At 41.5% G+C, this 12,457-nt stretch overlaps 1 protein-coding gene and 1 long non-coding RNA gene across 4 annotated transcripts in view; one reads left to right on the top strand and one right to left on the bottom strand.

Annotated features, from left to right (window-relative positions):
* LOC121818625 (spermatogenesis-associated protein 31D4-like) overlaps positions 1-12,457 on the bottom strand; it is a 201,702-nt gene that overhangs the window by 132,595 nt on the left and 56,650 nt on the right. Inside the window, exon 3 of one of the 3 annotated variants that reach the window (XR_009599544.1) lies at positions 2,703-2,763. The exons of the other annotated variants lie outside the window; for them this stretch is intronic. The gene's annotated coding sequence lies outside the window, so the exon portion shown is untranslated. The remainder of the gene's footprint in view (positions 1-2,702; positions 2,764-12,457) is intronic. 3 annotated transcript variants of the gene reach the window in all.
* LOC114112973 (uncharacterized) overlaps positions 11,967-12,457 on the top strand; it is a 41,093-nt gene continuing 40,602 nt past the window's right edge. Inside the window, exon 1 of the long non-coding RNA XR_006058642.2 lies at positions 11,967-12,102. This is a non-coding gene — a long non-coding RNA (uncharacterized LOC114112973). The remainder of the gene's footprint in view (positions 12,103-12,457) is intronic.

Raw genomic sequence — 12,457 nt, forward strand, 5'->3', positions numbered from 1 at the left:
TGTCTCCTATAAATAATACCACTTTCATACATTTTGGATCATTCTGTATCTACCACTGCTTTCTGAGTTCAGTAGCAACAAATGGCTAATCTGTCTCCAATCTTACCCCTTTCAAATCTATTTGCAAACAACTACAAGAGTAATCCTTCCAAAACACAAGTCTGCTCATGCCAATCCTTGGCTTAAAGTTCTCTGGGGTCCCCATAATCTTTGAGATGAAGTTCAAAGTCCTTAAAACTCTTCATCATCTGACCAGTGATTTCACAGTTTCTGCTTCACCCACACTAAGTTACTTTAAACTCTTCCAGCTCTTATTCTCCAACTTGCTTTCAGAATGTGCACCGGGTTGCACTCGGAGCCTGTCTCATTTTCCTGTCTGTCTCTCCTCTTCTCCTTCCTTTTACCTGCCCATCTTCTATCAGGTCTTCGGGGCTAAGCTAGGTGTTAATTTCTTCATGGACTTTCCTCTGCCACTCTTATCCCTATCATGAGATAAGTGCCTGGGTCACAATTCTATTAATTTGGTTCACAATTCTATCAATTCATACTTACTTCTCTCTATCACAAGATTATAATTGAAGGCAGAGAACATGTTATATTCATTTCTGAATTCCAAACATTTAGCATAATATATAGCACAAAATGGGGCTTCCTGGGTAGCTCAACTGGTAAAGAATCTGCCTGCAATGTGGGAGACTCCAGTTTGATTCCTAGGTTGGGAAGCTTCTCTGGGAAGGGATAGGCTACCCATTCCAGTATTCTTGGGCTTCTCTGGTGGCTCAGATGGTAAAGAATATGCCTCCAATGTGGAAGACATGGGCTCCATCCCTGGGTTAGGAAGATCCCCTGGAGGAGGACATGGCAACCCACTCCAGTATTCTTGCCTGGAGAATCCCCATGGACAGAGGAGCCTGGCAGCCACAGTCCATGGGGTCACAAAGAGTTGGACCCTACTGAGCCATTAAGCACAGCACAGCATGACACATAATAGTTCACAATAAATATTTTTCAAATGAATGAATGAAACAGAATTTGATTTTTAAATACACATTCTGATGGCAATGTGGGTTACAGTTTCAAGAGGGAACTTACTGGAGGCCAGGAGACAGGTTTCAAGAAGTAGTAATGACCTAAACCAGAAAAGTGGGAGCAGAAATAAAGAAAAAAGGAGCTAGAGAGAGAAACACCTTGGAGGCAGAATCAGGAGAATTGGTGATGGGGTATTGGGGATGAAAGAAAGAGTGTGGTATAAAATGATTTCTCGATTTCTGATGTGGCCATTAAAATAGTGATATGTTAACTGATTTTATAAGATAATAAAGGGCATAAAGATATGAGTGTGATAAATTCATTCAGGGTATGTTGAGGGTGAGGTATCTAGGGGAGATTCAGGTGGAGTGGTGGAGTTATTTGGACATCGACCTATAGGATGAAGGGAGGAGTAGAGAGCATACACGGGATGGCACATAGGAATAGTGTGGGTAAGGAGGTGGAGCAGAGTAGGAACTCCCATTTTGCTACAGGTTGTGCCGAATCTCTTCTTTTTGCCCTTTCAGATCCACTCTCACACTAGGCCACACACACTTTGTAAACAGCCGCTTCATTAAATTCTCCTCAATTACCAGCTTGAATGTGTCATCCATTTCCCAAACAGACCCTAAGTGATACACAGGAGGTCCTAGGAAAGAAAAGGACAAACGAACTAATCTGATAAACTAACTAAATGCAAGTGATTTAGTGGATTACCTTTCTGAAAGAGTCTTCTCTGAAAACTAAAGGAGTAACCCTAATAGCAGGAAGTCAGGAACCTAAGGCAAATGAGTAAGTGATTGGTAGCCAGGATGACTGGAATGGGAAAATAAGTCAGAGAGTCCCCCAAATTAAATTTCAAGGAGGCAGCTTTCAAAGGGCTAAATAGCTGTACAGATGCATCACTTGTAGGTATCCCTGGTGACATGAGATCATATTACAAGAAACTGTGAGACTTAATAAATGGCAGGGGTTACAAATAAATGACTATAAAATGCTGGTGGGTTAGGGAATGGATAATGCACTACATTCTTGCCAACTTAGTGACACCCAACCAACCTGAGTCCAATAGCTGGGCATCAAAATAGAGCAAAAGAAATGCAGAAATGTTAGGAGCTATTTAGCTGTCTACTCCACTGGAACCACAAATTAATAACACATATACCTTGCATTAAAGAAGGGATTTTGATAAATACATATGGCTTCAACATTATTTTTTTGAAAGCCAGACAATGGCCTTTCTTGAGGCTCCTCAAATGTATAATACAGGCCACTGCCAACTCTGCCTCCGTTCTGTGGCATCTTCTTTTGCATCTGAATTCTCTTGGCCATCTTTACCACTCCACAGCTCATGAGAACCCTCTAAAGCAATTCCACTTGACTCAAGGCAGCTATTGTCAAAACTATAACCACTCAGCGGCCCTTACATGGCTAGCTTGTTTACAGAAAGTGGCCAGATTGCAAATTTAATTTGTTTTTCTATGATTTACCCAATCAATCCTGCCAAAATGCAGGGAGAAAGAAATAATGGCGGCTACTCAAGAACAATTAAAACGTTAACAGGTTTAGAAAGAGACCTATTAGTAACACAAATATGAAATACTTTTGATATTGACATTCAGGTCATTAGAATCCAGTGTTAATCAGGCCATTAGAACTTTGCATCAATTTACCAGTTAGGCAAAGAGGGACAGTGGACCCAGGGCTGTGGGTTGATAATCTCAAATCAAAAATCTAAATAAAAAAGAAAAATTCCAAACTCAGCAATAACCCAAGTCCATCTCTTCTAACCTGCTTCTTAATTCACTAATTTCTTATATGATGTCCCTGACAAAGTCACTTGTTAACACAGTCAACACAAACAAATTGAGCACCTGCCAAGCATCATTTAACTCCAAAGAACTTTGGTTGCTACTTCCAAGGAACTGACAACACGCCTGTTCTCGAATGCTGACTTTCTAACATAAATCATTAACATCAAGTTCTCTTGAATAGGTAGTGCTAGTGGTAAAGAACCTGCCTGGCAAGGCAGGAGACATAAGAGACACAGGTTTGATCCCTGGATTGGGAGGATCCCCTGGAGAAGGAAATGACAACCCCCTCCGGTATCCTTGCCTGGGGAATCCCATGAACTGTGGAGCCCTGTGGCTATTCCATAGGGTCTAATAGAGTCAGACACGACTGAAGTGACTTAGCACACACTTTTGAACAAAATCTGCCTCCATACAAGTTCCAGAAGAGAGAACAGTTCTGTTTTCGAATATTTTTCATAAGTAGTTATACTTCTGTGCCACCCATTTCAATCTAAGTCTCTCGTAGGCAAAATATACCAAGTTTTTTCCATCACTTCTATGCCTTAGTGTCCAAGCCACTCATGACCCTGGTTATACTCCCCTGTGCACATTTGTTTATCATATTCCCACTTGGGACTTCCCTGGTAGTCCGGTGGTTAAGACTCTGTGCTTCCATTGCAGGGAATGGGATTGGGAATTCCCCAATCCTTGGTTGGGGAATTAGGATCTCACATACCTCGGGGTGCTGGGAAAAAAAAAATCCCCTCTAATGTGAAGAGCTCAAACTGGGAGATACATCCAAGATTTCTTCTGCTACAGCATGGGCACTGTATTCTCACTAATGCAGCTACAGCCCCTTGACTTTTAAAAAATTCTCCTGTGATTCTATTATATGAGTATGGGCTTTGGAGTCAGACCCAAATTTGTATTGATAGATAATTTTGCAATCTTAGATAAGTTACTTCACATCTCTAAATCCTAAAAAAAATTTAAAAAAATAATCTGTGAGACATATGCAAGGTATTTTTTTGTAGGTGAAAATGTATGACATACGTAAAGTCCCTGACACAGTATCCAATACACAATAAATGCTCAAAAACCATTAACTAGAGCTTTTAACATGACTTCTAGTTTCACAGATGCATTCACTGTTTCCCTTTTTTCCCCTAATAAACTGACACCAAATCTAGTACCATCAATCCTGTATTTAACTGATTCTCTTCCTGTAATTTGACTTCACAATTTCCTATCATAACAATTCATATGTTTTCATCTTCTCATCGCAGTTTATTAAGATTTTCTCTAACTTTTGAATTCTATTGTGTTGCACACAGATTCGATAAGCCTGACCTTTAAGTCCTCATCCAAGTCACTGATAAAGCTGTGACTAAAGAAGGACCAAGGACAAAAAGCCCTGTGACACACAAGGAGCCTTTCATCCAGGTTTACCTCCATTTCCACTTTTCATCAGTTGTTTAATGAGTTGTGAATAGAGCTTACTGCACTGACATCTGATACACATTCCTTCATCTTTCCACAAGAACATCCTGAGAGAAAAACTGAGCTGATAAATTTGTGCCTGGCATCCCCACATCTATTTGCCGAGGAACTCCATTAAATAAGAAAATGAAATTTGCTATGAGGGAGCCTGGTGGGCTGCCGTCTATGGGGTCGCATAGAGTCAGACACGACTGAAGCAACTTAGCAGCAGCAGCAGTGAATTATTACTGGCTCTTGATGCTCATTTTCTTTCCCAATTATCTGTAAGTCATCTCTTTAATACTCCATAATTTTTCATTTTCTCTTTCTCCTTCTTTGCAGTAGGCCAAATAATGCCCCTCCCCACAAGTATGTGGGTGCATGTTGTTACTCAGTGGTGTCAGTTACTCAGCGGTGTCCAGCTCTTTGTGACCACATGGACTATAGCCCGCCAGGCTCCTCTGTCCATGGAATTCTCCAGGCTAGAATACTGGAATGGGTAGCCATTCCCTTCTCTAGGGGACCTTCCTGACCTAGGGATCGAAATCAAGTCTCTTGCATTGCAGTCAGATTCTTACCATCTGAGCCACCAGGGAATCCACTTCCCCCCGCCCCACCCCGTCCCCCAAGTATGTCCATGTCCTAATCCCAGAACCTGTGAATGTGTTACTTTACATGGCAAAGGTGTGATTAAGGTTAAGGATCTTGAGATAAGGAGATAATCCTAGGTTGACCCGGGTGTACCCAATCTAATCACATAAGTCCTTAAAAGCAGAGAACCTCTTTTTCTGGGTGTGGTCAGAGGGAGATCAGATTTCCTAATTACTAGATAAAGAGTCAGAGGGGTGCAATGTTGCTGGTTTTGAGTATGGAGGAATGGGGCCACAAGGCAAGAGAACAAGGCCGCCTCCAGAAGCTAGAAAAAGCAGGGAACAAGTCCTTCTCTGGAGTCTCCAAAAAAGATTTGTAGTTTAGCTAACACTGTGATTTTAGCCCAGTGAGAACTGTGTTGGACTTCCGACCTCGAGAAGTTTAAGACAGTACGCTTGGGTTAAGTCAGATGTGTGTGGGAATTCATTACAGCTACAATAGGAAATGAATACCTCCTCCTTGTCTGTTGTAAATGCATACTTTGAGTCAACATAAATTTTTCTTCAAATTCACTTTTGGCCAGTTGGGGCTTAATCTGTCCAAGGCATAGGAGCTCAGTATGTTTGGTGAATTACAGGAAATCATCAATCTTCTAATAATGAATTATCTTTATCCCTTTATTAATGCAGGTAACAATGAAATGTCTCCACATCAAAACTCAGAATGCTTATCATCACCATGGCTAGCAACTGTATCACTTTTTGAAAAAAACCTAAAGTTCTTCCCGTCTTTACTCCCTTGCTCCTCTAATGTAATTTAATAAAATCAGGTGCAGTTTTACTGAACATATTCTATCCTTAAAACATGTATAATAGTGTTATCATGGAAACTACTTTTGTGAGCCAGAGCCCAACTCTCTCTTAAGAGTTCTCTGACTTCCAGGGAATTCCCTGGTGGTCTGACAGTTAGGACTCCATGCTTTCACTATGGAGGGCCCGGGTTCGATCCCTGGTTGGGAAACTAAGATTCCACAGACCACACCACCTAAAAAGAGTTCTGTAACTTTCAGTAGTCACTTCCATCTCTCTGCACTCCGGTTCTCGTATCTAGAAAAATAAGGACATTAGACAGAATAGTCTCTGAGGTCTCTTTCTTCCTCTCAATTGCTGTGTTCTATCAGAGTACAGACCTCCCCAAAAAGAAGTCCCTGTTTCTTTGCTGAAGGATAAACTAATTGAAGTCCAGTACTTCAATCCTTTGTTCATGCCAGTCCTCTACATGAAATGCACTCTTCTCCTTTATTTTCTCTTACCATTTATATCTCCAACTAGTACAATCCTACTCTACTTTCAAGCTCTAAATCAAGTGCCGCTTCTCATGACGTCTTCCTTGATCACAGCATCAGGAGCTCATCTCACTCTCCTCCCAAACGTCCCAGCACTCATTGCCTGCCAGCTTATCACAGAGTATTATTCTTTTCTGTTGCAATGTCTTGCCACTCCAGCTGGACTGTTGCTTCTCAAGGATGGGGACCATGCTCCTTGTTACTTCCTCACAGCAGGTGTTGAGTATATATATCCTGCCTTCTCTCCTATCAGAATAGAAGTGGTAGCCTACTCTTTCTGAACCCTTTCTCCCCATCTTCCAATTCCACCCCTCTGACTTCTCACAGACTTAGTGACATCCATTATCCTCCATCTCTCTTTTTTCTTCAACTTCTCTTCCAGCCTCAGTCCACCAGCTCAACTATCTTCTATTTTAAAAAAAAGAAAAAATTCTTTTCTCAGCTTCATGTCCAGCTCTAGCTACATCCTTGCCAACTTTCAGGAAGGAGTTAAGTCATTCACAATTACTGCCTCAGCTTTTTCCTCTCTCAAGACGCTGTGTCCACTCCAGGCTTGTTTCCTTTCCATCATTTCAATGAAGCATACTTCCCCCAAGGTTATCAATGTCCTCCAAGTCATTACAACCATTAGATACTATATTTTGGAGAAGGAAATGGCAATCTACTTCAGTACTCTTGCCTGGAAAATCCCATGGATGGAGAAGCATGGTAGGCTACAGTCCATGGGGTCGCAAAGAGTCAGACACGACTGAGCGACTTCACATCAATAGGCAGCATTTATACTACTGACTCTGACCTCCTTTTTAAAACACTATCTTCCAATGTCTTTCCATGAGTTTACACTCCTCTTTCTGCTTAGATGTTCCTTTGGTCGGCATTGCCAGCTTCCTTCTATTATTCACCTCTTAAATACTTAACTCTCTTAGAGTTATGTCCTGCATCCTCTTATGCACATGGTCTACAAGGTCTCTGTAAATTCTTTCAATCCCCAAGAGTCCAAATGTCAAGAAAAAGCAATATAGAGAAGCAAAGTCTTTGCTCTCCAGTAGTTTATATCCTATTGTGAAAACAAACAAACAAACAAACAGATAATAGATAAGCAGACTAATAAGTTAGAAGATAATTTCATATGGTGAAAAACCAGACATAAAGAATGTTTGATTACAGAGATCATACAACAATAATTTTGTGTGTGCATGTGTGGCCATGTCGCATGGCCTGTGAGATCATAGTTCCCCCACCAGGGATCAAACCTGGGGCCCTGGAAATGGAAATACGGGATCCTACCCACTGGGCCACCAGGGAATACCCATCAAAAAATTAAATTAAAATTAAGTTGCTAACCAACAAATGTAGGACTCCTAAAATTCAAATCGACAATTTTAATTTGCTGGGACACGTACAGATCTCCACTCTATCCCACAACCTGAATGTGTTCTTGTTGCGCAGGCTCCTCTGAGTCCAGTGTGTTGATGACCACATGCTGTGTAATGACTCAGTGCTTCCGCCTCTTGTCTCCATTCAACTACGCAGAGCCTTCCTTCATACATCCTGTGATGAAGTCATTTGGCCTTCACTTGGTGAGAACAATCTTCACATATTAACTGCCTCTATGTGTGTTTTCCAAATCATTTGTCTCCAACAATTAAAGTGGCACTCCCTGGCACCTACAGAAATCTCAAACACAGACAAAAATACAGGCCCTGAAAGCACACAGCAGCTCTCTGTTAAGTTGATCATCCAAAGGAATGAAAATATGTTGATAGTCATTTATTATTATTACCAAAATGAAAACACAAAATTAAATTCTTGCAGAGAACTCAAGGCCCCTTGAAAATACAACTGCAGACTTTCAAGGATCTTCAGACCCTAATTTCAGAAATATGAATGATGAGAAAGGCCCTTGACTTAAAATCAAAAATTGCGAATACATATTCCAGCCTTGACATTTATAACGAGTGGGCCTAGGCTATTTACATTACAGATTTGTCAGAAAGATTAAATAAAATCATAGTGCTAAGATTATTTGTGAAATCATGTTTACAGCAAGTTAGAAAATATCTTAGCCAGGTCTGCTTGAAGACAGGATGAGAGTAAGCAGTGGGCTAACACTTTATGGGGAGTGATGGAAAGTAGAGGAGGAAAGTAAAGCAGAAAGGTTATAGCTGTTGTTTTGCAATAACTTTAAATAGAGTATCACCTATAAAAATACTGAATCACTATGTTGTACACTTGAAACTAATATAATAGTAAATCAACTATTCTTCAATTCAAAAAAATAAAAAGCAGAAAGGTCTGTTGTTCAGCAATCACAGATAGGAATCCTGCAACCTTCTTTGCCTTGTCAGCTGTTTAGGTTACAATCAGAAAACATTATACTACACTTTTGCATTTAAATTATTCCTTTATTTTTGGCTGCACTGAGTCTTCAGTGCACAGCCTTCTTATTGCAGTGGCTTTTCTTGTTGAGGAGCACAGGCTCTAGAGCTTGAATGCTCTGTAGTTTCATCACACGGGCTTAACTGCCCAGTGACATGTGGGATCTTCCCAGACCAGGGACTGAACCTGTGCACCCCGCATTGGCAGGTGGATTTTTAACCACTGGGCCATCAGGGAAGTCTGCTATATACTCAATTTTATTATGTTAAAAATAAAGCTATTCTCTCCCTCTCCCCAAATTCTTCCCATAAATAGAAAGCATAAAAGCTTTTACTCTTAAAGACCATTTGAGGGTTTGTTTTAGCATAGTCTTATATTCCAATTACGGCCATGTGTACATGAAAGTATATTTGCTGGAATTAGTTGCCTGATTTGACAGGCAAACCTTGAGAAATGCAAACATGCAAACACGATGGCACACATGTAATGCAAGACATCTTATGCAAATGGTCCCAGTCAAGGCAAAGTCCCGTTAAATTAAAGAAATAAAACAGACTTTGGAAAAGGCTAAAAAGTATAACATCTGAAGTGTCTAATTGCCCTTGGTTCACCATGTGTATGAATCTTATTTAACCTGGAAAAGATAACCACAACGAAAAATATCAAAAGGCCTGCTCTGTGTCCCATCATTTTTTCCACCCAGCCATTTTGCAATTTTCACTTCCAGGCTCTGTGCCTATTTTTAGACATTTAATAACACCTAGTATAAGCCACTGCATGTTAGGCATGAATTAATGAACAGTAATATCTAGGCTGCTGGCAACATATTGTGGCAGGGAGAGTCAGGCAAGACGGGTGGTGGAAAGAAAGGAGTATTTTGTGCAGAAGACTACACCAGAGACCTGTGTAAAGGAGCAATCTCTTAATGTGCTTTTCAGACACCAGTCAGGAGAAGAAGGCTCATCTTGCCTAAGGGGCTTGGAACATTCCACCCACCATCAGCGCCTGGAGAGGCAGTCACCTCAGCAGGATGACAATGATGCCCTTGAACCTGTACAGAGGGAACTCCATCAGGCCAGGGGGCCACTGTGAACACAACTGTCTTAGTGGGTTAGCAGAGGCAACATTTAGAAATAAGAGCTTTAAGGTAAAAAGTGGATGTCTAACACCAAACAAAATAAAATGAAAACAATGGAGAGTATGCAGAAAAAATCCAGTCCAGAGAAGCAAAGAAAATTCCCTTAGACACATGAATTTACAGTGGTCACAGCGTCTTCTAGGAGGAACCAAAGGTGAATATAAAACTTCCTAAAATCCCTTACACAATAATGTATATACATAAGAGTGTAAACTACTAGGTATTTGGTTTACTTAAGAATGTGAGTTGAGTCATTCTCAATATTTTGCATTCTTAGGAGGCCCAAGTTAAAATGAATGAATGAATCCTATAGTTTTTGCCATATATCCATATCTGGATTAGGTTTTTAATTTCTGGCTTATATCAAGACTCTGGTTGCCAAGAATCAGATAAGGATTCTTTTCAGATCTCTGTGGAGTTATATTCAGTTCAGTTCAGTCGCTCAGTTGTGTCTGACTCTTTGTGAACCCATGAATTGCAGCACACCAGGCCTCCCTGTCCATCACCAACTCCTGGAGTTCGCCCAAACTTATGTCCACCAAGTCAGTGATGGCATCCAGCCATCTCATCCTCTGTCGTCCCCTTCTCCTTCTGCCCCAAATCCCTCCCAGCATCAGAGTCTTTTCCAATGAGTCAACTCTTCGCATAAGGTGGTCAAAGTACTGGAGTTTCAGCTGTAGCATCATTCCTTCCAAAGAACCCCCAGGGCTGATCTCCTTCAGAATGGACTGGTTGGATCTCCTTGCAGTCCAAGGGACTCTCAAGAGTCTTCTCCAACACCACAGTTCAAAAGCATCAATTCTTCGGCACTCAGTTTTCTTCACAGTCCAACTCTCACATCCATACATTAATATTATATAATTAATTATATTATTGATTATAATAATGTTATATTAATACTATATAATATTAAACCCCCTCCCTCCTTCCAAGAAAAAAACTCCCTTCTTGGAACTGCTGCTTTCCACATTCCAAACATGAGGTTCAAGAGAGCTGAACCATGTTCTTAGCTGATCCCATCCCACTGACACAATTAACTGGACCAGGCTGGGTCCCTGCCTAAAGTCAGGACAATTCTCTCCTTCCCTAAAATATTTCTATCTGGAATTAAGAAATAAAGTCAGGGCCCCTTTCGTGCTCTATCTGACAAGAGTGAAACTCAAGATCTACTCAGAGAGAGGGATATGCACGCAACCACAAAGAGCAAAGAGGAAGGCAGAGGGAGAGAATTCCAATAGCACTTCGGCTCCCAGTTTTATTGTTTTGTTTTGCATTAAATTTCACTGCTTTCTTGTCTTTCCCAAAGGTTGACTTTTGATCCTGCCTTCAATTTACTTAAAACACCTCAATATTCTCCCAATAAACCCTTCCTTTCTGCTACACAAGTTCAATTTGGATTTCGGTTGCCAGTAACCAAGGGGATCCTGAGTAACAAGACAATATATTATCTCACTCTTCAAAGGATGAACATGAAAATGTACAATAGCTAAAGGACTGGTGGTATTCCCAGTTACACCTTTCTTTTCTCTAACCTTGATAGGTGGCTTGCCATAAGCTTAATCTCAAGAATTAGGCTGATATCAAAGTAAAAAAAAAAAAAAACCCTTCACATTGTTATACCACACTAATGAAAGGACAATCGCTATGGGCAATAGCAGGAAATGGTAAGGGCTTTCAGAGGTCTTCTTTCTTTCATTCTTTTTATATCATTATATTTTTAAAAATCCTTTGCTTCTGAACTTTTTGCTCCACAGGCAGTGCAGCTGGGAAGCCATGGGTGGTCCTTTCCCCTCTCCCCAGGACAGCCACAGATGACTTGTCTCTTGGTCAGTGCCCCTAATGAAGCAGGGTCCGAGGCTGGGAGAAATCAAAGGAGCTATTTTTACAAAACAGGGGTTTTTTTGTGCATGCTGTGCAGAGACAATCTAGGACTATCTGGCTGGAGCTGGGACATCTAAAACAATTGTAGGAGGGAGGCAACAGCATGGAAGACCCCTCTGCTGGGTTCCTTCCTGCCTCCCACCACCAAACCCACAAATCAGAGGAGCACAGAGACATCAGTGCCCAGCTGGTTCAGAACAGCCTTTGGATCTTCCCTGGCAGACAGATTTGGGAAGCAGAAAGTTTTTGCTTGATTAGTGGTAGCTGTTATTGTTGCGTTTCTAGGAAACCTTAAGACAACACAGCACCACTTGACACTCCCCACTGTGTCAGTGATTGGGAGGCAAGGACAAAGCACCAACCAAGGTGAAAGTGTTAGTTGCTCAGTTGTGTCCAACTCCGACTCCCACGGACTGTAGCCCACCAGGTTCCTCTGTCCATGGGATTCTCCAGGCAAGAATACTGGGGTGAGTAGCCATTCCCTTCTGCAGGGAATCTTCCTGACCCAGGGATTGAACCCAGGTCTCCTGCATTGCAAGCGGATTCTTCACAGTCTGAGCCACCAGGGAAGACTTGATTGACCTAGCATCCCCTGACCTGGCTCCTAACCCAGACCATCCCATGGTGAATGGGTCTGTGGGACTAAGTGCCACCCAGCAGGGCAGGCACCACCCTATCTGCTGCTGAGGCTCACACAGTAAACTATTATTTTAAAAAAGAAAATCTGAAATCTTCACCACCTCTCTCGCCAACCCAGTCACAGGCACCCCACCTCCCCCTCACAATCTATACAATTGCCCCTCCCTCGCTGTGTGGCAGGGA

Source organism: Ovis aries, chromosome 2, assembly GCF_016772045.2.
Source record: "Ovis aries strain OAR_USU_Benz2616 breed Rambouillet chromosome 2, ARS-UI_Ramb_v3.0, whole genome shotgun sequence".
Lineage (NCBI taxonomy): Eukaryota > Metazoa > Chordata > Mammalia > Artiodactyla > Bovidae > Ovis > Ovis aries.